Source organism: Tiliqua scincoides, chromosome 1 (assembly GCF_035046505.1).
Source record: "Tiliqua scincoides isolate rTilSci1 chromosome 1, rTilSci1.hap2, whole genome shotgun sequence".
NCBI classification, from domain to species: domain Eukaryota; kingdom Metazoa; phylum Chordata; class Lepidosauria; order Squamata; family Scincidae; genus Tiliqua; species Tiliqua scincoides.
Window position 1 is genome coordinate 84401069 of NC_089821.1, and position 10008 is coordinate 84411076.

General features: G+C 44.1%; 2 pseudogenes; one reads left to right on the top strand and one right to left on the bottom strand.

Annotated features, from left to right (window-relative positions):
- Positions 1-7943: 7943 nt before the first annotated feature.
- Positions 7944-8063, bottom strand: LOC136637010 (5S ribosomal RNA; annotated as a pseudogene).
- Positions 8064-8390: 327 nt separating this feature from the next.
- Positions 8391-8509, top strand: LOC136637833 (5S ribosomal RNA; annotated as a pseudogene).
- The last annotated feature ends 1499 nt before the right edge of the window (positions 8510-10008 follow it).

The following is a 10008-nucleotide window of genomic DNA, read 5'->3' on the forward strand; positions in this document are numbered from 1 at the left end:
CCCTGTGTCCCTGCAAGCAGGCACACCAGACTGGGAGACTGTAGCACATGGACCTATATATTAAGCCCCATAAAAAGTGAAACTGCATGTTTACTCACAAGTAGGCAAACATGCTAAGATTCGTATCAAAGGCCAGGCAAAGGGGAATGCAAGGCCACCTGAATGGTCCTGATCCAGTGAACACGGAGCTCAGCAAATGCTACAGAAGGTGCCCCCCCATAGTAAAAAAGATATTAGTTTAAAAAGTCATTAGTTATTTGATTTTTCTCTGTACACCACTTTGTGAACTTTTGTTGAAAATAGGTATATAAATACTGATAATAATAATAATAATAATAATAATAATAATAATAATATAATATAGACTTGAGCAGTTGGTAAATACTATTTTTTTTTACAGCGCAATCCTATCTTCTGCTGGAACAGGCAAGCCAGGAGACTTGTGCTATAACCAGCGCAAGATAGGGCTGCAAAGCGGCTCAGCCAAAGGGGAAACTCTTTCCCTAACTCCCATGTAAGCCACTGCAGCCCCTATGGGTCTCCTTGGACTTGCGCCACCTCCTGAGGTGGCAAAGTCTGAGGAGAGCGGAACAGCTTGAAGCTACTCCGCGCTGCTCGGGTATGAGGGCTAGGATCTGTCATCAGCCAGATGCCAGCCCCACCTCCTGCTTCGCAGCTGCCCTCCCTAGAATGCCTTCCTTCCGCCTCCTCTCCACACTTCACAAAGCCTTGTGTCAGCCAAGCTCGGCCAACACAAGGCTTGCTCCCTCAGTCAACGCAGAGGCTAAATTCAGCTTCTGTGGGCTGGCCCAGCCAACTCTCGAGGAGACTTGCACCGGCCCAAAGGCAAGTCAGGATTGTGCCCTCAGTCTCATAAATCTAGGTGGGTCTCAAATGGTCTGGGTGCTAAAAGGTTTGGGAACCACTATACTAATTGACCAACTGCAAACTAATTTTCCAATTCACTTAAAGTGACACAAGCCAGAGACAAGCAATGCAGATCAATTAATTTAACCCTTATTTACATGATTTTTAGAAAATCATTTTTCTTCTTTCTTGGTGACCCCTCAGGAAGGTTTAGAAAAGTTAGGAAGCTTTGCCTGTAAAATATGTTTGCATTATATCAGCCTCTGCTCTTCCTTCTTTAAGCGTTTCCAAAGATTTTAGCTTAAGCACCACCCTTTCCTGCTAACTTTCAGAGTGCAGTTGATTGATGCCATTTAGTCTTCATAATGTCATCCTAAGTTTAGGTGTGATCAGAAGTCCTAGGATGATTATACAGTATTGTTTGTGGCTCATTCATTATTCATTCACCTACCCATTCAATCTGTGCTCTATACCTCTCCTCTTGAGGTGTAAAAATAATTTATCACCTGGAGTTCACTGTGTTTATCCACCAGAATGAAGAAGAGAAAAAACCATGGTGACTTGCCAATCAAGTCAATATATGAAAACAGGTTCTACACAACTTGACTGAGTTCCAACAGTAATATTGCAGTGAAACCATGCCTGTTTGAAATGATTTGGCTTTTCATCATCCGCATGAAAAAATAGCATGAAAGAATGTTAGATCCTTGCAGTTTGAAATAAATCAAGCCTGGATGTGTATTCCATATGTGCCATAATAAAATGCAAATAAGTACTAGGAAAATTTTATGAGCAGTAATTTGCAGCATAGTTTTCTAATCTACCTGGAGTGAAATGTTCTGCTGTCAAAGCCTAATTTAACATTTTAGTTCTTGCCCTGGGAATGCCTTTTATATGTCTTTATAAGCTTCTTTTAAAAACAGTGCACTGAATGGATTCATCTTCACCAGCAAAAGGGAGAAATTGGCTAATGAGGTCAGGTCAACAGAGTGACTGATCTAAAGGCACTTGGAAGAAAACCAGAATGAGCTAGGCTTGGTGTGGCTTTAAGTAATAAATGGCCCTTGCTCTTCTAACCACAGTGACTCTTATTAAGAAAATATGTTTCTTTAGCTCTCTGTGTGGTCTCTTCCAGGGTAATGAAGCTGAATCAGTGTCCTGAAGCTTACTAACAAAAAATATTTGGCAATGTTTTTACAGGAATCTTTTCCCCCAAACATGTGTGCAGTTTAAACTGACTTCATCTTGGTTTCAGAGCCCGGCAGGCTTCCCTGATCTGTGAAAAGGGGTGACATTTTGCTGGCTCCCAGGAAGGGAGGAAGGCTCCTCTATGGTCAATTAAATCTAGCTGCTTAAAATCTGATAAAAGGACAGCTGGCAAGGTCCTGCCTGAATGTTAAATTAAATGACAATTGCAAGATCTGGTAGTTCTGTTCAGAATCTGGGCCAAGAAGTCTCCCAACCCGAGCTTGCCACAGGTTTGGTTCAAGAGGAACTCCCCTAGATGGGCCATCAAACTCTTTTTTGTCCTCCTGGAAAACTAAATTAAGGCCAGGACAGTCAAGAAAGAATCTCCCCAAACTCATTTGTCCTGCCCCCAAATTCCTTTGTAAAAGGTCCTATAACTTTTTGCTCTGGAAGCAGTCATTTCAGAAGCAAGCAGTCAAAGGCCAGCTTTTTCTCCAGCAGGAGCACTTGAGGTTTCTGTCCCAGTAGGAATCCCCATTTTTGAACAGGGCTAGCTTTCTCTCTACTAAAGTATGCTTTGAGGTTTCTCCTCCACTTTTGGGTCACTTCAGAAACTACCTGTGGTATCCAAGCTTGGAGGCTTCTTTTCTCAGAAATAAGCCTCCTCTGTCCTTGGTCTTTTTTCTCCTCTGGAACCTGGAAACTTTGCAGCCCTGCCTTGCTACGCAGGAAGGACTTTGCACCCAAACCATAACCAATGGACTTGGATAGGTGATCTTCCCTCCCCTCTTGATCTTCATAGCAGTCTCTCTCTCTCGTCCCCCCCCCAAAGATTATCACCTTTCCAAGTAAGCCCAACTGTTGTACAAATACAGCTATTTGCAAGTATCTCTCTCTGTAACTGACCTGAAATTAAACATGCCTTTGACTTGTTATCTATATTTCTTTAATAAACTATCTTCTTTGAAAAGGCTCTGTGGTTACTTTTAGCCTAATTCTGAGGCACTTTGAGATTGTTTGTGCCACGACTCCATGTCAACGGTCCCAAAACTTTGTCGCACTGCTAGATTTGACCTCTCGCTTACTAATTTCAGTTATTTATGTGTGTGTGCATGACACCTGTATAATACATGTAGAATACATGTGTACATGTAAAGGAGCAGTGTTGGCAACAATGTACACACTAAACATACTAGACATGTTTCAGTTTCAGTAAGACCTTTATTGGCATAAAATGCAGAGAAAGAACAGAACAAGACAGGAATGTACAAAGACAACACAACATAAGCAAAAACATCAGTCACTGCCCAGAGTCCCAGGGCTCTGCCTGGCTATTACCCCAGATAAAAAGGAAGCAACATTATCCAGAGTCTCAGGATCAGGAGTGGAAAGGAGAGACTGAAGCATGGTTGAATCCTCCCAGCCCTGCATCCTAGCTAGCAATGGACCTAGAAATTTCTTGCGTGACACAACATGTAGCGGGCAATAAAAAAAGGTATGCATTAAAGTCTCAACGCAATCCCTACCACACTTGCATTTCCTCTCTAAGTAGGGGATACCGCTGAACCTGCCCGTTAACAAAGCTGATGGAAGAGCGTTACACCTTGCCAGTGTGAAAGCTCTCCGGGCCTGTGGGCACACCAGGTGGTAAAAGAAGGAGGCCGGTTTCCCAAAACTGACTGGAATATGAAGATGGAGTGGAGAACATGTGGTTCTGGCGGCACTAAACAGCTCTTGTTGTTCAATATCTAGAATTCTTCCTTTGACAATTCTGTAAGCTGCATCACAACCAATCATACCTAACTCTTCAGTGTCCAGCCCTATTGACTTAATTTTAGTTAGAAGATCAGTGATCTCAATAGGCAGGACTGGATCCGATAATAATTGTTGCATTAGATCAGAAGAGGTGGGGTTAAATAAAATCCTAAACCAAAATTTCAAAAGTCTTAACCATACAGTAGTCCTTAGTCGAATTAACCCCACCTCGAGACACAGGACCGAGTAGGGAACGCACCTGGGTAAGCCCAAAATCTTCCGTAAAAAGGAGGCTTGGACGCGTTCTAGTGGTTGTTTAATAACCTTATACCAGACAGGAGAACCATAAAGAACCTGGGAAAGAACCTTTCCCTTAAACGCCTCCAGAGCAGCCGGAACATAACCATTTCCGCAGGTGAAAAAGAAACGGGAAATGGCTGAGGAAGCTAGTTTGGATGCGTTCTGCACTGCCTTGCGATGAAAAGCCCAAGTGAGTCTGTAATGGAAGTTGATACCCAGGTACTTGAAATGCTTAACCTGTTCCATTTTGTTGCCATTACAAGACCACTTAAAAGCTTTCCATCTGTTAGCAAATATCATTATCTTAGATTTAGCATAATTGATCTGCAATTTGTTGGTCAAAAAATACTCTGTGGCACGACTGAGCAGATGTTTCAGGCCAATCCTAGTACGAGATATCAGTACTGCATCATCCGCGTACAGAAGTAGCGGCACTTGGCTTGCGCCAAGCTTTGGACAATGGCCATCTACTTCCTTCAGGGAAGGGGCAAGATCATTTAGAAATAGATTGAAAAGCATGGGGGCCAAGACACAGCCCTGTTTGACCCCTTTGTTAGTGATGAGTTAGATTTGTTAGTGAGTTAGATTCCCCCTCCAGGAGCATCTAACCCTGCACGAGGTATTTAGATGGAGGGACCTAATCAGCAGCAGTAATCTTTTATCAATCCCCATGTCTTCCAACTTGGCCCAAAGAAGCTCCCTATCCACAGAATCAAAGGCACCTTTCAAATCAAAGAAGGCTACATAAAGACGGGCCTTACATATCCTGACCTGCTTATAGGCCAAATGAGACAGGATCAGGCAATTATCCAAAGTTGATTTGCCCCGACAGAAGCCAGATTGCTCGGGGCCTAAGATGCCTTGCGAAGTAACCCAGAGAGTGAGTTTATTGCAAAGATATTTAGCATAGATCTTACCTAGTACAGAAAGCAAACTAACAGGCCGAAAGTTTCCTGGTATGGTAGGGTCACCCTTTTTATGAATAGGCATGACTGTTGCTGTAAGCCAGGCATTGGGTAATAGGCCAGAGCTGTCGATCATTGTAAAAAAGTGGGCAAGTAACTGGGCCCACCATTCTGTGTCACCTTTTAAAAGCTTGGGTGGTATTTCATCTGGCCCTGCAGCCTTCCCTGGCTTCAATTGCATAATTAGCTCTTTAATTTCATCAGGGGTCACAGGAGGCCAGATAGGCATGATGGTGAGGCAACATCATGTGAGCAGAGAATGTGTGTAGTCACTAAGGGCACAAACCTCAAGGGCCGCATCATCAGTCCTGTGCACAATGCCATGGAGATAGCTGTCACAAAAGTGCTGGAGAGCACTTCACAATGGCCAGGCAGTAGCCAGAGGTTCGTTTTAAAGGAGATCTCTTGGAATCAGAAGTTGAGGAAGGACCATAAATAGATTCTGGAGAGAAATTCAGGTGTAACTAGAGACGAAACTAGAGAAAAATAACAGCGATAATATGAAAAATGAAAGTGGGAAGCTTGAGTATCAAAAGTATAAGGAGGAAATGATAAAGTTGAAGGAAATTGTAAAATAGGAATGGAGGAGGAGAAGCTAAGCGAGGGCAAACCTGAAAGAACCATAATACACTCATATGGTGGAATATGTCAGTCAGTATCCTAGAAACTAAGTGATTAAAAAAGGAAAGTCAAGATTTATACTAGTCTAAATGATCTAAAATGGAAGTGGATCATGGAGGTTTCTGAGGGCCATTCTGAGGCCCACCAGGCCAGAAGAGGCCTCCGGAGGCTCCAGTAAGTAATGGGACTTCCGAAAAGGCTCCTATTTGTAGCCAAACCAGTGCAAGGGCAGACAGGAGGGCCCAAGTCACAACTCACTGTGCTTGTGCTCATGAGCCACCAGTGGGTCACAACCCACACTTTGGGAAGCACTGGCCTGGGGTCAACTTTGTGATTTGGCAATACATTTGTAATATGAATTTTTGATACCTTTAGGATCACAACTTGAAATGCCTTGACATGGACTGAGTCAGGGCATGAAATTGATTGACAATAGATTCAGGACAGACATGAGGAAGTATTTCTTCACCCAAAACTTCATTATCTTGGTGTGATCCACAAGGCTTTTTTTACATTGTTCAGAATTTGTTGGTTTGATTCTTGAGTTCTCAGATTATCCCTTTTCTCCACCTCTGCTCATAATTTTTAGCACAGTTCATAAAGGGGCTCCATTGCACGGGCAATTCCCCTTTGCCAGCAAACAGAGCCCACAGAAATGACTCTCTTTGGTCCGACCACTGGGAACAGCCTGGGAAAAACAGGAGCAAAACATGCCACTTGGTTCTCAATTGGCATTAAGTGTATGGGTATGTAACATGACTCCTGCTCTCAGCATTAAATAGGTGCCAAAGGGTGCATTACCATTAGATTAAAATTTTGCAGTATTATTCAGCTGAAGTCCTTGAAACCAGTATGATGGAGGGTCAAATTACACTTGACACTAACAGCATTATTGTGCTTCCATCTTTCTTTTTAAGAGGAGTCATGGTGATATTTTAATGAAAGCCATTTAACTGCAGCCATTATCCAGTTCAGGGTTGTGGCATGGGGGTAGAGAAAGTTACAGCATAGGGGTAGACACTGTCCTGACAAAAATACCTGCTTCCCTGACACTGCAGTTCGATCAGGGAGAGAAGCTGCCATTGGTGCCACACAGCTTAGTCTAGAATTGCTTAATTTTGGCTAAATCCTGTTGTCATTACACACACACACACACACACACACACACACACACACACACACACACACACACAGCACAAATAAACATGCGAGACAAGTGAATTTGGAATAGCATTGGGCCACATTTCCTGATAAGCCAATTAAAAGCAATCAGCAGCTTTTATACTCGAGCAGCTTTTACATTCACACTCCATGCCCTTTGTACAGGCATCTACTGTAGACAAAGCAGCACTAGCACATCCTTCCCTTTTGGGTGTTCCCACCCAGCAGCAGGCCATCAGTTGGAAGCCTGAGCTTATCAGTGTCAACCCCAAGGGTTTGAGGAAACTGATCAGCACTGCATCACCACACTGGGAAGCATTTGAGATTGCTTTGTCTAATTCCAAGGGTCTACCAGCCAGCCTTCCTGAGCCAGACAGCATCTCAGGATCGGTACTGGTCCCCCCATCCATGCTTAACCATCTTTGGGTGCACACCAAAAATCCCTACACCTACTCCCTCGCCTGCACAAAACCTGCCAGATGTAACCACTCCGGCTAAAAGTGGAAAAGCCCATCCAAATACATCAGTCTGAGGTCTGAAAAACTGCCCCAACAAGGCCAATCAGGTGGCAAGGAATTTCTACCTGACTCCAAAGGGCAACCAGCTAATCTCAGATTGTGCATTGGGAGGTGAGGGGGAAATAAAAATGAGGCAGACCAAAGAGAAAAGATGATGGGCACCTTCGGCAAATGATACACCCTCACCTTTGACTCAAAGCAACCAAAGCTAATCTCCCTTGCCTTGCATAATAGTGGGGCAGGCCAAAAATGGTCCCACCACTCAGAAGGACAGGAATGGCATTCTAGAAGTTTTGCTGCTGACCAATAGAATGGGAATGGTCTAAATGCTATAATAAAACAGATCTTAGGGATTATGAGGTTTTTGCAGAGATTTCATGAATATGAAAATATGGCTCCCCTTCATCTCAATTTAATAGTAAGCTATCATATATATGAATTGTTTGTGGAAGAGTAGGCAGAACCTATACCCCAGGTTTCCTTACATGGCTTAAAAAAGCTTCCCACCAACACTGATTACTGCCAGCTGGTTGGTTGGCAACCTTCAGTCTTGAAAGACTATGGTATAAGCCTACAGCACCTGGTATTCCCAGGCGGTCTCCCATCCAAGTACTAACCAGGCCTGAGCCTGCTTAGCTTCCAAGGTCAGATGAGATTGGGCATGTGCAGGGTAACAGTTGCTGATTACTGCCAGCTATGTTTCTGATATATTGGCACCCTTCTTATGCTGCCTTGGCAACGAGCAACCACTGCAGAGCAGCTCCTTCCCAAGCCATTTGAGTCATGTGAGAAGCTTCAGAAGGCTTGGAAAAAACTCCATGCTGCAACGTCCCCATCCTATCACTGCCCTCAGTGCTGGGTGAAATGTGCATGGAGAGGAAGCCTAGGTGTGTATTCTCCCTACCCGCATGGCTGAGGCCTTTTACATTACTCAGGTGACATGGGGAGGCGGCACGCTGAGTAGTCTCTGGGCTAGAAAAGTAATATGAGAAGCAATCCTTGGACTGAAATGGCTTGATCCAGTACTGTTACCCTGCACATGCCTAATCTTGTCTGATCTTGGAAGCTAAGCAGGGTCAGGCCTGGTTAGTACTTGGATGGGAGACCACCTGGGAATATCAGGTGCTGTAGACTGAAGGTTTCCAACCAGTACAAAGATGAACATGACACTAGGCACCTTTATTCAGAAGTAAGTCCTACTGACTTCAATAGTACTTGTTCCTTAATAAGTTTATTATAAATTCATGTTTCTATGCCAATAAATGTTATTGGATTGGATTGACTGGTATAAATTCATGTCCTTAAGCATGCTCAGCTGTGTACTGGTTTGCAGCTCTGGCCAATGTTGGAGGCTTCATTGCACAGGCACATTTTGAAATGTTATAGTTGTTCAAAGAGAACAACAATATCTTCCTAACCTGCATAGCAAACAATCTCCTGCTATGTCAGCAGCTGGATACAGGCCACCAACAGGCCTTGCTGAGGGAGAGTCAGCATGGCTTCTGTAAGGGTAAGTCTTGCCTCACAAACCTTATAGAATTCTTTGAAAAGGTCAACAGGCATGTGGATGCGGGAGAACCCGTGGACATTATATATCTGGACTTTCAGAAGGCGTTTGACACGGTCCCTCACCAAAGGCTACTGAAAAAACTCCACAGTCAGGGAATTAGAGGACAGGTCCTCTCCTGGATTAAGACCAGGAAACAGAGTGGGTGTCAATGGGCAATTTTCACAATGGAGAGAGGTGAAAAGCGGTGCAAAAGAGAGAGACTAAGATGATTACTGGGCTGGGGCATCTTCCTTCTCTCCAATGTCAGAATGCTAGATGCAAGTGAGGGCACCAGGATGAGGTCTCTTGTTATCTGGTGTTTTCCTTGGGGCATTTGGTGGGCCACTGTGAGATACAGGAAGCTGGACTAGATGGGCCTATGGCCTGATCCAGCGGGGCTGTTCTTATGTTCTTATGTTCACCCGAAGACCTTCTGACATTTGAGAAGGCATGGCAAACGCTGCCCCCAGTGATATACCAACCTCTGCTCCTGCCACTCTCCAGTGTTCTTGCTCTGCACCCCTATCCCCTCCACATTTCATTTCCTTCTCTGCTCCCCTTTTCCTTTCCTAATCCAGGGAACAGACAGAGAAGGAGGAGCAGTGGAGGCAAGTAGGCAGACAGGGATGGACACCCCAACTGCTGCCTGAGGCAACTGCTTCAGTTTGCCTCATGGATGGGCTGGACCTGGTTGGATGTAGGAAAACATATTGGTTTTCCTACACAGGAGAAACAAAAACCCTGTTCAGTGAATTATCGCTTGAAGGCAGAAGAGAGAAGCTGCCACACCTATCCAGCTGTTACTTGACTGTAGATGCTTTTCCTGACAGATGGAAAAGGAACATTGTCTTAACTATACTGTAAGGCTGCAGAGCAAATGGACTTGAAGTTTGTTTGTTTTTTTTAAATCGAGTTGCTCAAAGTTCATCTTGATAATGATAAAGAGGGTGTTATCAGGTTTAGACATAATCAAATGGAAGTGTATATTTCCTTCTGGAGGACATCTTTAGCCTTTAAAGATGCTAAATGTAGGGCTAAGTGAACACATATGGACTGGACTGCATTCGTTGACTCCTTCCTGCCC